Genomic DNA, 14392 nt, shown 5'->3' on the forward strand with positions numbered 1-14392 from the left:
TCGGACAAAGATCACCAACTTTCACGATAAGAACAATCCAAAAAAGCATGGGATCCAAATCTACAAGCCTACAAGTCTAGGAAGAATCTAGTGAAAGAACCAATTACTTTCACAGCGACAACTCATAATCAACTTGGACCTCCATTATCCAAGCCTATGCGGCTAAGGAGCCAAACTTGAAGAATTGAACTCTAGATACTCCTAAGGGCATAGTTGTTGACCCAAAAGTTTGATTTTGATGATATAAAATATTTAAGTATAAGCTTAGTAATCATGTGCTTTTGGAGTACTTAGAGATATGTGAAGAAAGAAAAAATAATCCCAAAATAATTTGACTAGATGGAGATGCAATTAACTTAAAAGCCCAAGTTAGAGAGAATTTTATAAGGCTTATTGAAGTTCTGGAGTAAAGGAGTCGACCCGAAGATATATGGAGCCAACCCCTGAATAACTAAAGGGTTAGACAAAAGACCATGCTTTTGAAGGATTTCAAGAGTCAACCCCGACACACTAGAGAAAACTGGAACATTTCATGAGTCGACCTCAGCATTACATGAGTCACCTTAAAGCAGTCTCAGGTGAAAGATGGAATGCAATAAAAAACAACCCCTTTGCTTGTCGACCCAAGCAGTGCAAGAGTCAGCCCATGCCGAGCACGAGTCAACTCTAGAATAATTTCAGGGAAAAGATAGAACGTAGTAAAAATTAGCCCTTTCTCGAGTCGACCCAAGCAGCAGAAGAGTCGATCCCTGAAGAGTATGAGGCGACCTCTCTGCATCAGATTGTTCAAACAACTAGTTTCTCTACAAGCCTAGAATAGATTTTTTCATCATTAATGGCTATTTTTCCCCTCCAATGGCTAGAAATCATTTTCCAACCAATTATAGAGGTATAAATGCCTTGATACAAATTAGGACACAAGAAAAATAAAGGAAAGAAGAATATCAAGTGCCATTAAGTGATATACAGGATATAACTCCAAGAATACGTCCACCCATTCTGGAGAGCCATTAAGTGAATGTTCAAGTCAAGTAGCCAAGCATTTAAGAAGATCTTTCTTTGCATCCAACTTGCAATTCAATGAATTTTTATTCTTTTCATTAAAGATCTTTGTATTTTGGTCTCACATTGATTGTAACTTCTTTGTTAGAGTCTAACAAGTTTTAAGAGGTTTGAAACTTCGGGTAAAAATTCATCCAAACCTTAAATTGGATTGTAAGTGGTAATTAAGCCTAAGAAAGGCAGTGATTGGGTTGGTTTTGGTTTATTTTTATAGAAAATTAATTGGGTTTGATTGTAAGCCCAAGTTAAAACAGTTGTACTGTAATCTTAGAATAAATTATAGTAAAATTTAATAAAAAGGTGTCTTGCATAATAAATGAAGGTGATGAGTTTAGCACCAAACTATTATAAAACTTTGTGTTTGTATTATTTACTCTCTTCTCATTCTTACATTCATTCCTTTAAATTTATAGCTGCACATATTTATCTTAATTCACTTCACAAACACTTTAATAGTTACTTTTTTTGCTACACATAATAGTAAAATTTTTCAGACCTAATTTACCCTCTCCTCTTGGGTTGCATCGCTGGGCAACAACGACCCAAAATTGTCTAGGACCTCTATTATACCAACCTGCAAGTCGATGAAAAGACCTAACAAAATGTTTGCCTTGGGTGGAAAGAGTCATGCTCGATTGAATCACCTTAGCAGAAGTTGTCTAAAAAACTCAACATATTAAAAGCTAAACAAGCCAACAAACCGACCTATTCAAGTCAAAAATTCCAAGGTGATGTCAGACAGATGAGGGTAAGACAACCAATCAGAGACACTTATCTCCATTTCATTTTGGATCTACAGTGATCATAACGCTGACTTACGAGCTCAATTGTGATCTACATTTTGACTAAGACGACCTACAAATTAAGTATTTCATTCGAGCTGATACTTGGCAAAATGTTAGAAGAAAAAGATTTACTTCATTGATATGCACATGTTTTTACAATAAGCTTAGAATAACTGAGCACAAAACATTGAAAAGAAAATAATAAAAAGGCTTTTGAATCCTAGTTATTGATGGTTGGATGTAAGTCCCCTGCTTCATTGTTATTGTTATTAACATCGATAATCCTGGTCAGAGGCTACTGAGGTCTGCTTCGGGGAGAAGCTTCTCCACCTAAGCCTAGTATTCCTTGAATCCCTTCATGAAGGTGTCGGCTATGCCTGTGGCGATCTCAAGCTTGAACTCCTCTAAGACTAGATAGTTCTTCATAGCCTTAACAACTTTTTCTTCAACTTGATCAGCCTTTTCTTCTGCTTCGGTTGCTCGTTGCTCTACCTCTTGAGCTCTCTTCTCAGCATCAACCTGCTGGAGTTCTATGTTTTTGGCCATAGATCTCACTGCTGTAGCTTGAGCTTCCATCGCCTCTGCCTTTTCCTCTACCCCCTTTAGCTTCTCATCATCCTATTAGAGCCCGACCTTCAATTCACCTCGACCTCGAACAACCTGAGCTTAATGACTTTTAATTTTTCTTCAATTGCTGCAATGTAGTGCCTCGAAAAACTTGGCGCCATATGTCTCCTGTTAAAAGAAGATTGTTAGAAAATTAAAGTGAAAAGAATAAAATGTGATAGTTCGATGCTTACCCAAAAAATAGATACATAAGCCTCCTTGACAAGCTCGTCCACGTGCCAAGATCAAAGTATAGCTCGGTCTGTAGGAAGCTCCATGGAACAAACCATCTCTTTGGCAACTCGAGGGTCCCTTAACCCTGAGTCAAAGGTCTTTACAGGCAATTTTGAAGAATATATCTCCAACTTGGAGGTGGATGAGGTCGGAGTAGATGACGGAGGCTATGGTGAAGCTACAGTAGGCGGTAAACGACTGAGAAAAAAAGACAGGCTCTTGAGGGGTGGAGTAGATGGACGAAATGATCTCAAACTTGGCATTGAGCTTGAATCTCTCACCCTAAGGTTCTGGATTAGGGCTAGGTCCCTCAGTCAAGGCTAGGATGACTCCGATCAATGGTCTCAGAGAGACTGAGGATGAACCCTTCTGAGCCCTTTTTAATGGAGGCTCACTCCTAGTGGCAGTCCTCTTATGGTAGGCTATCCTCTTACGGACGATCATCCTTGGCATTGCAAGATAAGCCTTCATTGTTGCAATACTGAAGAGAAAAAGTTAGACTCTATTACAGCCAAAACAAAAGACAATAATATGATTAAAGTATTTATCCTAAGGATCAACCGGGCTTAGACTAATATTGATTAGAGTCTACTTGGATAACAAATCTTGCAAGGGGTAAATTGGACCCAACAAGAGTATCGAGCAACCTTTAATCCTCATCTAATAATCCTAGAATCCGATTCAATGATCTCCAAGGTTCCCCCCAAAAGGTGTTGAAACACTATGGCTACTCAGAGATGAAGAAAAATCTTCTCTTCTACCCATGAACAGAGGAAGAGGTTTCTCAGATTTACCGATAGCCTTTCTGAGAAGAAAAATACCACCAATTCCTCTCTCAAAGATTCCTCTTTAGAGTGAAGTACGCTTGAAAGAGGGTAACAGTGGGAAGACGTCAAGGAGGAGGAAAAGAATAAAAAAACCAATGATGACCTACCAGGAATTAGGGACTAGATAGGTCGGGACCAAGTACTAGTACATTATCAACTAGATGATGAAAAAATGAAGTGAAAGCCTCAACCCGACCTTAAGAGTTTCCTCATATAGGTTGTGTCGAGAAGGAGGAGAAGAAGTAGCTTGGTCTTCAAGACCTGATAGCTCAAGTTTAAGGAGGGATAAAATATTAAATTCGAAGTTTGTTTAGATCTTCTTGGATGATGATGGAATCTTTGTTCTTAAGTCCAAAGAAAGCTTCGAACCCGACCTTCAGACTACCAATAGGAGAACGATGAACCCGAGAAGGAGGAGGGTCAATCGATCAACTCCCAGTAGATATCTCACTCTCATTCATGGAGGAAAGGAAGGAAAAATAAGAAAAAGGAAAGAAGAAAAATAGTACCTAATCTAAAAGATTTGAAGAGAAATGAGGAAAAAAAAATACTTCAAGCAACAGTAGACGATGCCACAACCGAAAATGGAGTCACCGGAGGCACTAGAGATGGTGGCACAATTGGAAACGAAAAGATTTTTTGCAATAGTCTACTGGAAATGTCGGAGAGGAAAATGCCGCCCACATCGAAAAAGATAAAGAAGAATATGACTAGCAATGGAGATGGAATCCACTATTACAAAGTACTCACAAAGTTTTAAAGATTGCAACGGACACCTTTTATAGTTGGGCGGACGACTCAAATCATCACGCCCCTACAGCTACTCGAGCTAATTGTGCCATGTGTCAACTCAGGATATGCTACTAATGACTCACTCGAATCACCAATTTAAATCTTGCTAAAGAGTCCAATTGCCGCTCTAAAAATTGTGTCAAAATTACGATGCTTCGAAGAACTCAATCGACACCACACTGCATTAAATGTTGCTTCTAGAACCTTCTATATAGACCCAGAGGCATCAAATCTTGACCTTGATTAGTTCAGTAGTGCTACTTCCTTCATCCAAGCTAAAATAATCTCGGTCTTGAAAGTGGAGGATAAGTTATATGGTGTGTATTCATTGACTTGACCTTAATCTTTGCCAAGGTACATGACCTTGGTTGTTATCGAGGTACCTGACCTTGGTCTTGGCCAAAAGTATTTGACCTTGGGATTAGCCGAAGCACCATTCTAGTTGAATTGATTAGAAGAGGAGTCACATGTCCACAACCCAAGCCTAATCGATGACAGTTAATGCACAGTAAAGATGTGAGCACGATCTAGCTCATTTAGGTGTACTTACAACCCATTATGGCTATTCAGCCATTACTACATGATCAGGGCAGTTAATTCTTACCCGCGTGTGTAATCTGGTGACCATTATTGAGTACTTAAGACATGTTTTGCTAATCTCAATAATAGACACCGACCCTTTTCCATATTAGGGGGCCAATAGGGGACGTTGAGGTATGTTTTTTTCTCTACTTTCTTCCCAAAAACTCTGCCTCTCGCTCAAACTCTATATCTTTGATCCAGAAGAATCTCTAGACCTGATGTAGACCACTTTAGCCACTATGAGTAGGGCTAGATAGGGTCTAGAAATAAAATCCACCATATCAAAAAGTTGAATTGTAGGCCAAACTTCTAGATGTCATAACTTGGTCATACAATACTCAATTAAGTTGATTTTCTTTTTTAAAATTAGGTAGCTTTTCAATATTTACAACTTTGGGCCAATCCTTTAGGAGGTTGAATTGGTATGAAATTCTATTATTTGGGCCCTAAAAAGAGTTGATCAAACCAAAACTTTTTTTTCAGGAAAGACTTTGATCGGGCGATATCTCACAATCCATGAAGATTAGATGGAGTGACAAAGCCAAAAGTTAATATAAAAGTTGAGATCTACATCATGTAGAATTTTATTTTTTTATTTATTTTTATTAGTCATATTTATTTTTGGAGGTGTGGAGTGATTGATTATAATCCTATTTGATTTTGATGAGCTCAAAGCATTTGAGTATATCTTATGTTATACTAATAAATTAAATCTAATGTTTCAGCCAAATATTTGTGAATTTATATTTAATTGTCTCTAGCCTTGGTTCAATACATTTTGGCTAAGTATGGAACTCAGTTTGAACCAAAGTCTGGAACGCGAGTCGACTCCGGAAGATTTCGAGTCGACTCCAAGTGTTTCAGACGTTCTGACACAGACTCGAGTCGACTCCGGCACATTACAAGTCGACTCCGACTGAGAACAAACAGCAGGACAGAAAGATGAATCTCAGACCCTGTCACCAAGTCGACTCCTGAAGAATTCGAGTCGACTCCGATGCTTGCCGAGTCGACCCCCGATAGTTCCGAGTCGACTCCAAGGAGTAACAGACAGTAAGATAGAGAAGTTGTTTTGGACTCTGAGAACCGAGTCGACTCTAGAAGAACTCGAGTCGACTCCAACGGTTGGCGAGTCGACTCCAAAGAAAGCAAGAATCGACTCTCAGAGGAATGCAAGACTAAAAGTCAGAGAGCCAACTTCGGTCTCTGAGAGCCGAGTCGACTCCCGCAAAGTCCGAGTCGACTCCGAGGCAGTTCAACTTCAACGACAGAAGAGCAGTTTTTCGGTCTCTGAGAGCCGAGTCGACTCCCGCAAAGTCCGAGTCGACTCCAAGGCAGTTCAACTCAAAACACAGAGAAACAGTTTTCGGATCCTGAGAGCCGAGCCGACTCCAAGTACTCCCGAGTCGACTCCCAAGTCAGCCGAGTCGACCCCAACAAAATCCGAGTCGACTCAGAGGCAGTTCAACTCCAAACACAGAGGATCAGTTTTCGGGCTCTGAGAGCCGAGTCGACTCCAAAATGATCCGAGTCGACTCGAGAAAGAAATACAGAAAAACAGATCTCTGGAACCCTGAGAACGAGTCGTCTCCGGAGGGCCGAGTCATCTCCAGACATTGGCGAGTCGACTCCAGGGTTGGCCGAGTCGACTCCAGAACGGGACAGGACTTTAATTCAAATCCTGAACAGTGGGCGAGTCGTCTCCAGTAAAGCATGAGTCGACTCCAGCAACAGCCGAGTCGACTCCAGATCGAGCGAGTCGACTCCGATCCCAACGGACACTGTGTCAGGAGTTGCAGATTGTGCAGAACGGCCCTAAAAGTGAGTCTAACGGCTAGTTTTCTATGGGGATTGCTTAAATAGCCAGATTGAACAGTAATAGACACCAAGTAAGAGACTCCATTCAAAGAAAAAGGGATTTCCACCTACCAAAGCCTCTCTAGAGTAAATACAAGAGAAAGAAGGAAGAAGTGCATTGAAGTCCATCCTCCAAACGTCTTCCTCGCATTCAAGGCTCCTCTTCTGACAGCAAATCTTCAGCACATTCAAGAGGAGTTGCAGAGTTTGAGAAGCCCCTTTCTCCACATCCAAAAATCTGTTTGAGGGCTTCTAACTCTTCTTTGTTCATATTGTTTATATACGCTTTTCAAGAAGCTATCCTTGTACTCTTTTCAAACTGTTTTTCTTACTTGATTCAATTAGGAAATTGAATCAAGGGTGTTAAGGTTGGTTGGTGAGCCGAGGGTAAAACCAACGTGTAAGGGTTCGATTGTGATCCCGGAAAAACAATCGGGTGGTTCTAGTCGGTGAGCCTGTGAAAACCGACCGAGTTCGTTGTGATCTCGTAAAACAACAAGTTGGATTGTGAGCTTGTAAAACAACCGGCTGTAATCCGAGGAATTATAGTGAACTCCCAAGTGAAGCTTGGGGAGTGGACGTAGGAGCAAGGGTTAGCTCCGAACCACTATAAAATCTCTTGTGTTTGTGATTGTTTCATTGTCTCTTCCATTTCCCTCATTCATTGCATATAGAAAACTAATTAATCCACTTGCAATAAGTTTTAATTAGTTACTCACAAAGTTTTTTTAATTGCAATAATTACTTAAAACCCAATTCACCCCCCCCCCCCTCTTGGGTTGTCTTTTTGGGCAACAGGAGGTCTAGTCCAATTAAAAATAGGAGACAAATTCAATCCAAATTGTGAAAAAAAGATCTCACTAGTATTATAAATAGGCACTATGTACCTTAGTTTAGGAGGTTCAAATCATCAATAAAAAAAAGGACTTAAGCTCTACTTCCGTAATTCTTCTATCTTCTTCTAATTTTCTTTTGAGAGATTCGAGTTGAGTGGGTTGAAGAAAATCTTTCTTCTCTCCAATCGGATCAAAATGGTATAAGAGCATTGACCCTTTGCATCTATGGGGGCCTTAGTTTATAGTCTAGATGTGTGAGCAATATAAGAAATTAAGAGAAGGATATGTACATCAAAAGACAGGTGAGTATGGTTGCTAGTTCTTCCTCAATGAATGAAAAGATAAAAGAACGTCTCACACAACTAGAAAAAAAGATTATCCAACTCACTGAGATTATCTCTTGATTAGAGTTACCTTTAGTACAAGCACCAACAACTCTTGTTACAAAACTCTCCTATGTCGAGAGATAAAGATCCACCATCCAACGAAAAGGATGAGCAACCACAATTACACAAAATATCTCTCTTCAACCTTTTAAAGTTAAAGCTCGAGTTGGGATCCTAATATATGACGGGACTGTCAATGCAAAGAAACTAGATAACTGGCTAGATTAGTTAGAGACCTATTTTATTATCTATGGATACTCCAGTATCCAGAAGAGATCTTTTGCTCAAGCTTTCTATTCATGCTTTTACTTGGTGGAATTCGTACATGAGGAACAACGATGTTTCCAATCTGATATGGAGCAAATTCAAAAGCCTGATCAAGAAGTAGTTCTACCCAATCAGCACAAGAGGGATTGGTGGATCAAATGGCAGTACTTATGCTAAAAATATGATCAGTCTGTCCAAGATAGCACCACTAAGTTCTGTAGCAAGTAATCTCACTTGGAATCTCCATAATGAGCATGTAGTTTTCATAAAATACATCAGAGGTCTCCAAAGAGGTCATCCAAAAAGAACTGAAACTCTTCAAAGTTGAAGATGTTAGTGAAGCTAGTGTGAAGGCCATGGACATTAAGGAGAAGAATATCGTCCAAGGGCAGGCAAAAAGGATGACAAGTTCAAGAGAAAATGTAGAAATCTAGGTCAGGAGAGGAAGAAGTGCAAGAAGCATGCTAATACGACTCAAAAAATACTGCAACCACTATAACCTTTGTGGACACACTAAGGAGAAGCATTAGAAATTTCACCCCAAGTTGCATCCAAAGATGAAGAATCAGAAGGATGATGATTCCAAGAAGAGAGAAAAGGTGGTTCTTGATGCTGTAAAGGTTGATGAGCTGCCCAAGCTTGAGCAAGCAGACTCCAAATTAAGCTTGATGGCAAGAATACTCAAGACAACAACTAAGGCAAATCTAAAGATGCAAGAGGAACTCTTCTACTTGAATATCCAAGTGAAGTAGAGCATCAATGAGGCTATTGTAGATCCTAAAAATTAGAAAAACATCATCTCTAAAAAATTGGTTCAAAAGCTAGGGTTGCAAACCTAGCCTTATCCACATCTTTACCTTCTTGGTTGGATTTGGAAAGACATTGAGTTGAAGATTAACAAGCAGTGTACCTTCAAATTCGCTATAATTAGGAGGTATATTAATGAGATAACTTGTAAAGTAGTTCTTTTGGATTTTTGCTAGGTTATCCTTGGGAGCCTATACCTTTGGGATTGAGATGCAGCCTTCTGCAAGATAGTGAAAGTATTCTAGTAAAGAATGGAAAGGAATTCATGATCAATGCCTTTATAACACAAAGTAACATTGACCTTACAGCTACTACCCAGCTGAAGCAACGTGTTAATGCCTACAACAAGTTTGTGACGATAGTATGAGAACTCAATACCACTTATGAGAGACCAAGCTCTTATCCATTGGTTTTACCGACCGATCTACCGAGATTGAGATTGAGGAGGAATTGTTGTAGTCATCATCGACAAGGATGGCATGGAGCATCCCTGCCATGAGTCCAGATGTGGCAGCAAAGAAAGCAGTTCATTAAGGCCTGAAAGCAAAGAAGAGTAAGGTTAGAAACCATCTCTGAGCAAAGCTAGGTGGTCCAACCGTGAGACGGAAAAACAAGCATTTCTCCACCTTCAATTCTGATTTTGCGAGAGTAATAATCTAGGAGAATCCTCAGACTTAATGTATACCACTTTAACTACTACGAGTAAGGCTGGATAGAGTCTAGAAGTGAGATCGGCTACATTGAAAAGCCAAGTCATAGGCCAAACTTTTAGAGGCTATAACTTAGTTAATGATGTCCGATTGAGATAATCTTTTTTTAAAAAAATTGAATAGTTTTTCGAGATCTATAACTTTGGGCCAACCCCTTAGGAAGTTAAGTTAGGATGAAATTCCACGGTTTGGGTCCTAAAACAGATTGGTCAAACTGAAATTTTTTTTTCCGAAAGAGATTTTAACTGATGTTATCTTTCAATTTGTGAAGAAATAGGTGAAGCAATAAAAGCTAAAGTTCTTATAGAAGTCGAGATCTACCTCCTATAAAATTTTATTTTTATAATTATTTCTATTAATTGTATTTATTTTTGGAGATCTAGTCTTATTCAAAGTAGAAGAGGAATCCAATCCAAATTGCGAAAAGGATAACCTTACTAGTATTTAAAAGTGAGGCTATGCACTTCAATTTAGAAGATGTGGATTATCAATGAAAGAAAAGGAGAGTTAAGTCCTACTTCTGCTATACTTCTATCTTCTTTTAATTTTCTTCTGAAAGATTCTAGTTAAGCAAGCAGATTGAAGAAAATTATCCTTTTTCCCCAATCGGATTAGTTTTCTAAGAATTTGGCTAACTTAAGCATCGAAGGGTCCCCCAACAGACAAACTCTAGCAAGAAGACTTCCTTCTCCTATTTTCAAGTCGGCCAGGTGTCATGGCGTAGTTTGCTCATGGATAACTATAGTAAGAGCTTGCAGAAAAAGTGAAGTCAAAAGTGTGTACGCGTGGAAGGATAAACACCTAGTAACTTGGTGGTAATGAAAGGTCTGGTAGGACTGTCAACCATGTGCATGGTGAGAAATGAACAGGCTGTGGGAAGTGGTTTAACAGATTTTTTAACGGACAAATAAAAAGAAGGCTAGGATAAACCGATCGAATAGCCTGCAAATAAGCTAGATAATTAAGAATTCAAGTAGTATTAATAGAGGGACGATTAAGGGTTTCATCTCTCTAAAAAGATAAGAAAAAAATGAGGAGAAGAAATCCTCGTAATCAATTCAAGCTCTGGAATGCATTAAACTTTGGTCACTCGCATGTATATCACTTACCACTATACCGGCTCCCATAAGAAATAAGTTTCATATATATATCTTCAGACTTACACAATAAAATTTAAAAGCATAGGGGGATCAAATACTTATCATGTGCATCAAACATGTCAGACATATTAAGACATATTCAAACTCATTACAAATTCCTCTAGATATGAAATGTTCACATGCTAATTTAGACTGGAAATAGTTAATTCTAATCGATGCTAATTAACCACAAGAATTTTGTTTCTTTAGAGGAGCACGTGTGAGATAAATAATAACGTAGCAAGATTCATGAAAAGAACAAAAAGAAATTTGTTACTGGTTAAAATGATACAAGTTGAGCCTAGATTTCCTTTTATTAGCCATCCTTATGCAACAATTGGGGACTTGGATGTAGTTGGATTGGACCAGCTTAATATAATCTTTAGGTAATAAAAGTAATCAAGACATGTCAAACATATTCTTTAAACAACCTATTTAGACTGCCTGGATCTTAATTGTACAAATGCTAGTCCAATCCAGCCGGTTTGCATCCTTGGCAGTGACAAAAGAAGCTGTGAAGTGAGAATAATGTCCTCATCTTTAAATCTCTTCTCTTTTAAGATGGGGGTCACAAGACCCAATGCTATCATTGATGTTGTTTTTGGTGGGAAAAGGTGACCTCAGGCTGGTCCTTGCCGACATGCTGTCTCCACGTGGTGGACATTGGGGCCACTCAACCACCATTTTAGATTCTACCGGCCAAGCCGTAGCAATCCAACGTGGCACCACGTCATTAGCCATGCATCCAATAAAGTGGGTCCCGGTTCCAATGCAACTAGCTGAGGAGAAGCCAACCTCTCATCAATGACCGGCCACAACTTTATTATGATGACAGGCACTCCAATATCAGTGTCACCACAACGCATTGAGCTTTGTAGTGACCTACAGTAGTATTTGTCCAAAAAGAGTTGCTTTATGGACCACTCCATGAGATAAGTTTAATTTACGGGACAGGTCATGTGACATAACTTTCGTATGATTATATCTATTTATTAGTTTTAAACTTCTGATGATGATAATAAAAGGATAATGTCATGGTAGTTGTCCTGTAAAGATGCTACATAGTATGGACCACATGAAAGAGCTTCTCACCAAGGAGAATGAGGAGACTTTTGATGAAGGATGAGGTTTTGGATCTGCTATGAAGTGGAAGTTCAATTCTGACCAACCTCATAATTATTTATTGGTGCACAATTTGAATAAATGATGGTGGTTGTGAAGATTTAAGCTTGTCATGCAGTGCAAGCAAATTCGAAGGAAAAACCGAAATATGTATTTCATAGCAGACTTGGATCTTATTCTTCGACAATAAATATTTTTTATTGGATGCATTGAATCTAGCCATGGATTTCTCTATTTTAAACGTTCCATTATATTGCTTACCCTTCTTTGGGTATGGCATAAATGCGACCTCTAAGGCTGGAGATGACTTTTTATAATATGTTTGTTGGTTGGTCTATGTAAGGTGATAGCTCGGTGGTTGTAACCTTCCATTTTATTAGAGGAGGTTCTAGGTTTGAATCTTAGTGGTGTTGTTTTTTTAGTATTTGACTCATAGAATGCTAACTCTAATTGTTATTTTCTATAGTCATATGAGATTTGATTACAAACTTTTGGCAACATGGTATATCTCATATAGCCTGAAGGACATATGTATTAAGTTAACTAGGTTTAACTTGTCAATTCATAAAACTAAATGAAAGAAAGCAACAAAATTGCTTCCCATGAGAGAAAAAAAATGTCATATGCATGTATATAAGGAAACAAATTTTACCCTTAAATAATATACCTCAAAAATAATGATTCATGAAATCCAAAAATAAGGCTATTTGCATATGTATATTATCTAATCAAGCACTTTATTGTAGAAGACGAAAAATTATAGGTTGTGCATTTGATTGATATGTATTGGATAAATCTTTCATACATCTCTAGATTTGTATACAATACAGGCAAGCAAGCTAGGTAGATTGAAATGAAGAAGGGTATAGAGTATTATTTTTAGTCTGTTGTTAATTAGAATCTTCAATGCCAACAAACAACAAATAGATTGTTTGAGGAGGTTATGTTGTCATTAAAGTTGACACCTGCAGAGAACTATTTGTAAGTGCATCCTAGTTAGGATATTATTCAAGAGGACGAGACATCAACGAAAATCTCATCTATTTCTGACATAGTCCCTTGATCCAAACCATTCTTATCCCTAGTATAAGGGGGAAACTTTATCTCCTATTTAAAGACAAATGCCAGAACTTATCAAGGGATTTATTCATTCTTTTCCAAATATCATACTTCTTATGTCTTTGCATGCATGCACATACATGCAAACTTGCGTGCACATGATCAAGCACCAAAGTTTGGATCCACTAAGAAGTAGAAACCTTATTTTTATTTCTTGAGTGATTGTTAGCTTATTTTAAAGGATGAGAATAAAAATAGAATGGCGATTGAAATCAAGGACAGGAATAAAATTTTTATCCAACAAAGTCTAAAAATAAAATAGTGGTCAATGATCTTAACTTCTCCAAATACTTGAAGGGGTCAGCTAATTCCTATTCAAATTTCATATCTTGTATGGATTTATTTTTGTTAAATGGTCTTTTTTAGTGGAATGACTTTCAGATAGCACTATATCATATAGCAAAGTTTTATTTTTTATTATTTAGATTTTCGTATTCGAAGCATAATGCTAGTGCAGCAGCCCTCATATCATTGGTCAAGCATAAGATAGCGTGCATCCATGTATCCATTCTTTTTTTCCTTTCAGATGCAAAGCCTCTTAGAATGTTGATTTTTATATTCTGTACTAAATTAGATAGTGAAGTCAACCTTATGTCACAAAGAAATTTATGTTTAGAGCTCGATGCTAGTAAGATTCGCTCAAATAGTCAAATCATTGATTAAATGAACTAGGACGTGCATCCATCGCTTTGTTTGATTTTTTTTTTCTTTTTCTTGGTTGAAGAGTCTATTACTGACCTTGGATTGAGTTGTCTAATAAAATAAAGGAAACACAATATTTTTCTTGGTGCAAAGGTCAACCATTTAAGATTGTGATGCACATTATGTAGAATGATAAGAAAAATCGGTCTATATTTTAAATTTGGTATGCTATTTCAAATAATTTATATTTGCACTAGTTATTGCATGATCACTTGTAAAGAATTCATCATTACAAGGTGTGCCAACATTGTTGAGAAATGTCTTTCATATTTATCAATTATATCACCCAAGAAAGTTGTGAAGGGCAGGGAGAATATGCAACCACAATGAATAGATGGTAGGGGTTATAGGAGATGACTTGGCAATGACAAAGAGGCAGGATGAATAGGGTGGGTTGTTTTGCTGAGAAAAGGCTGGAGAGAGAGTCAAGGAGACAAGATGTCAATTGAATGTGGTGAGTTGGAGGAGACATGAAATGATCCTCAAGTTTATTATCCCCTTACCCCATTGATCCTAGGTGGCCCTCCTGGTTTCTTAAACCACTCCGCAGAATGGATTA

This window comes from Phoenix dactylifera, chromosome 8 (genome assembly GCF_051530095.1).
Source record: "Phoenix dactylifera cultivar Ajwa chromosome 8, Ajwa_hap1_PhDact_Kaust_v1.1, whole genome shotgun sequence".
NCBI lineage: Eukaryota > Viridiplantae > Streptophyta > Magnoliopsida > Arecales > Arecaceae > Phoenix > Phoenix dactylifera.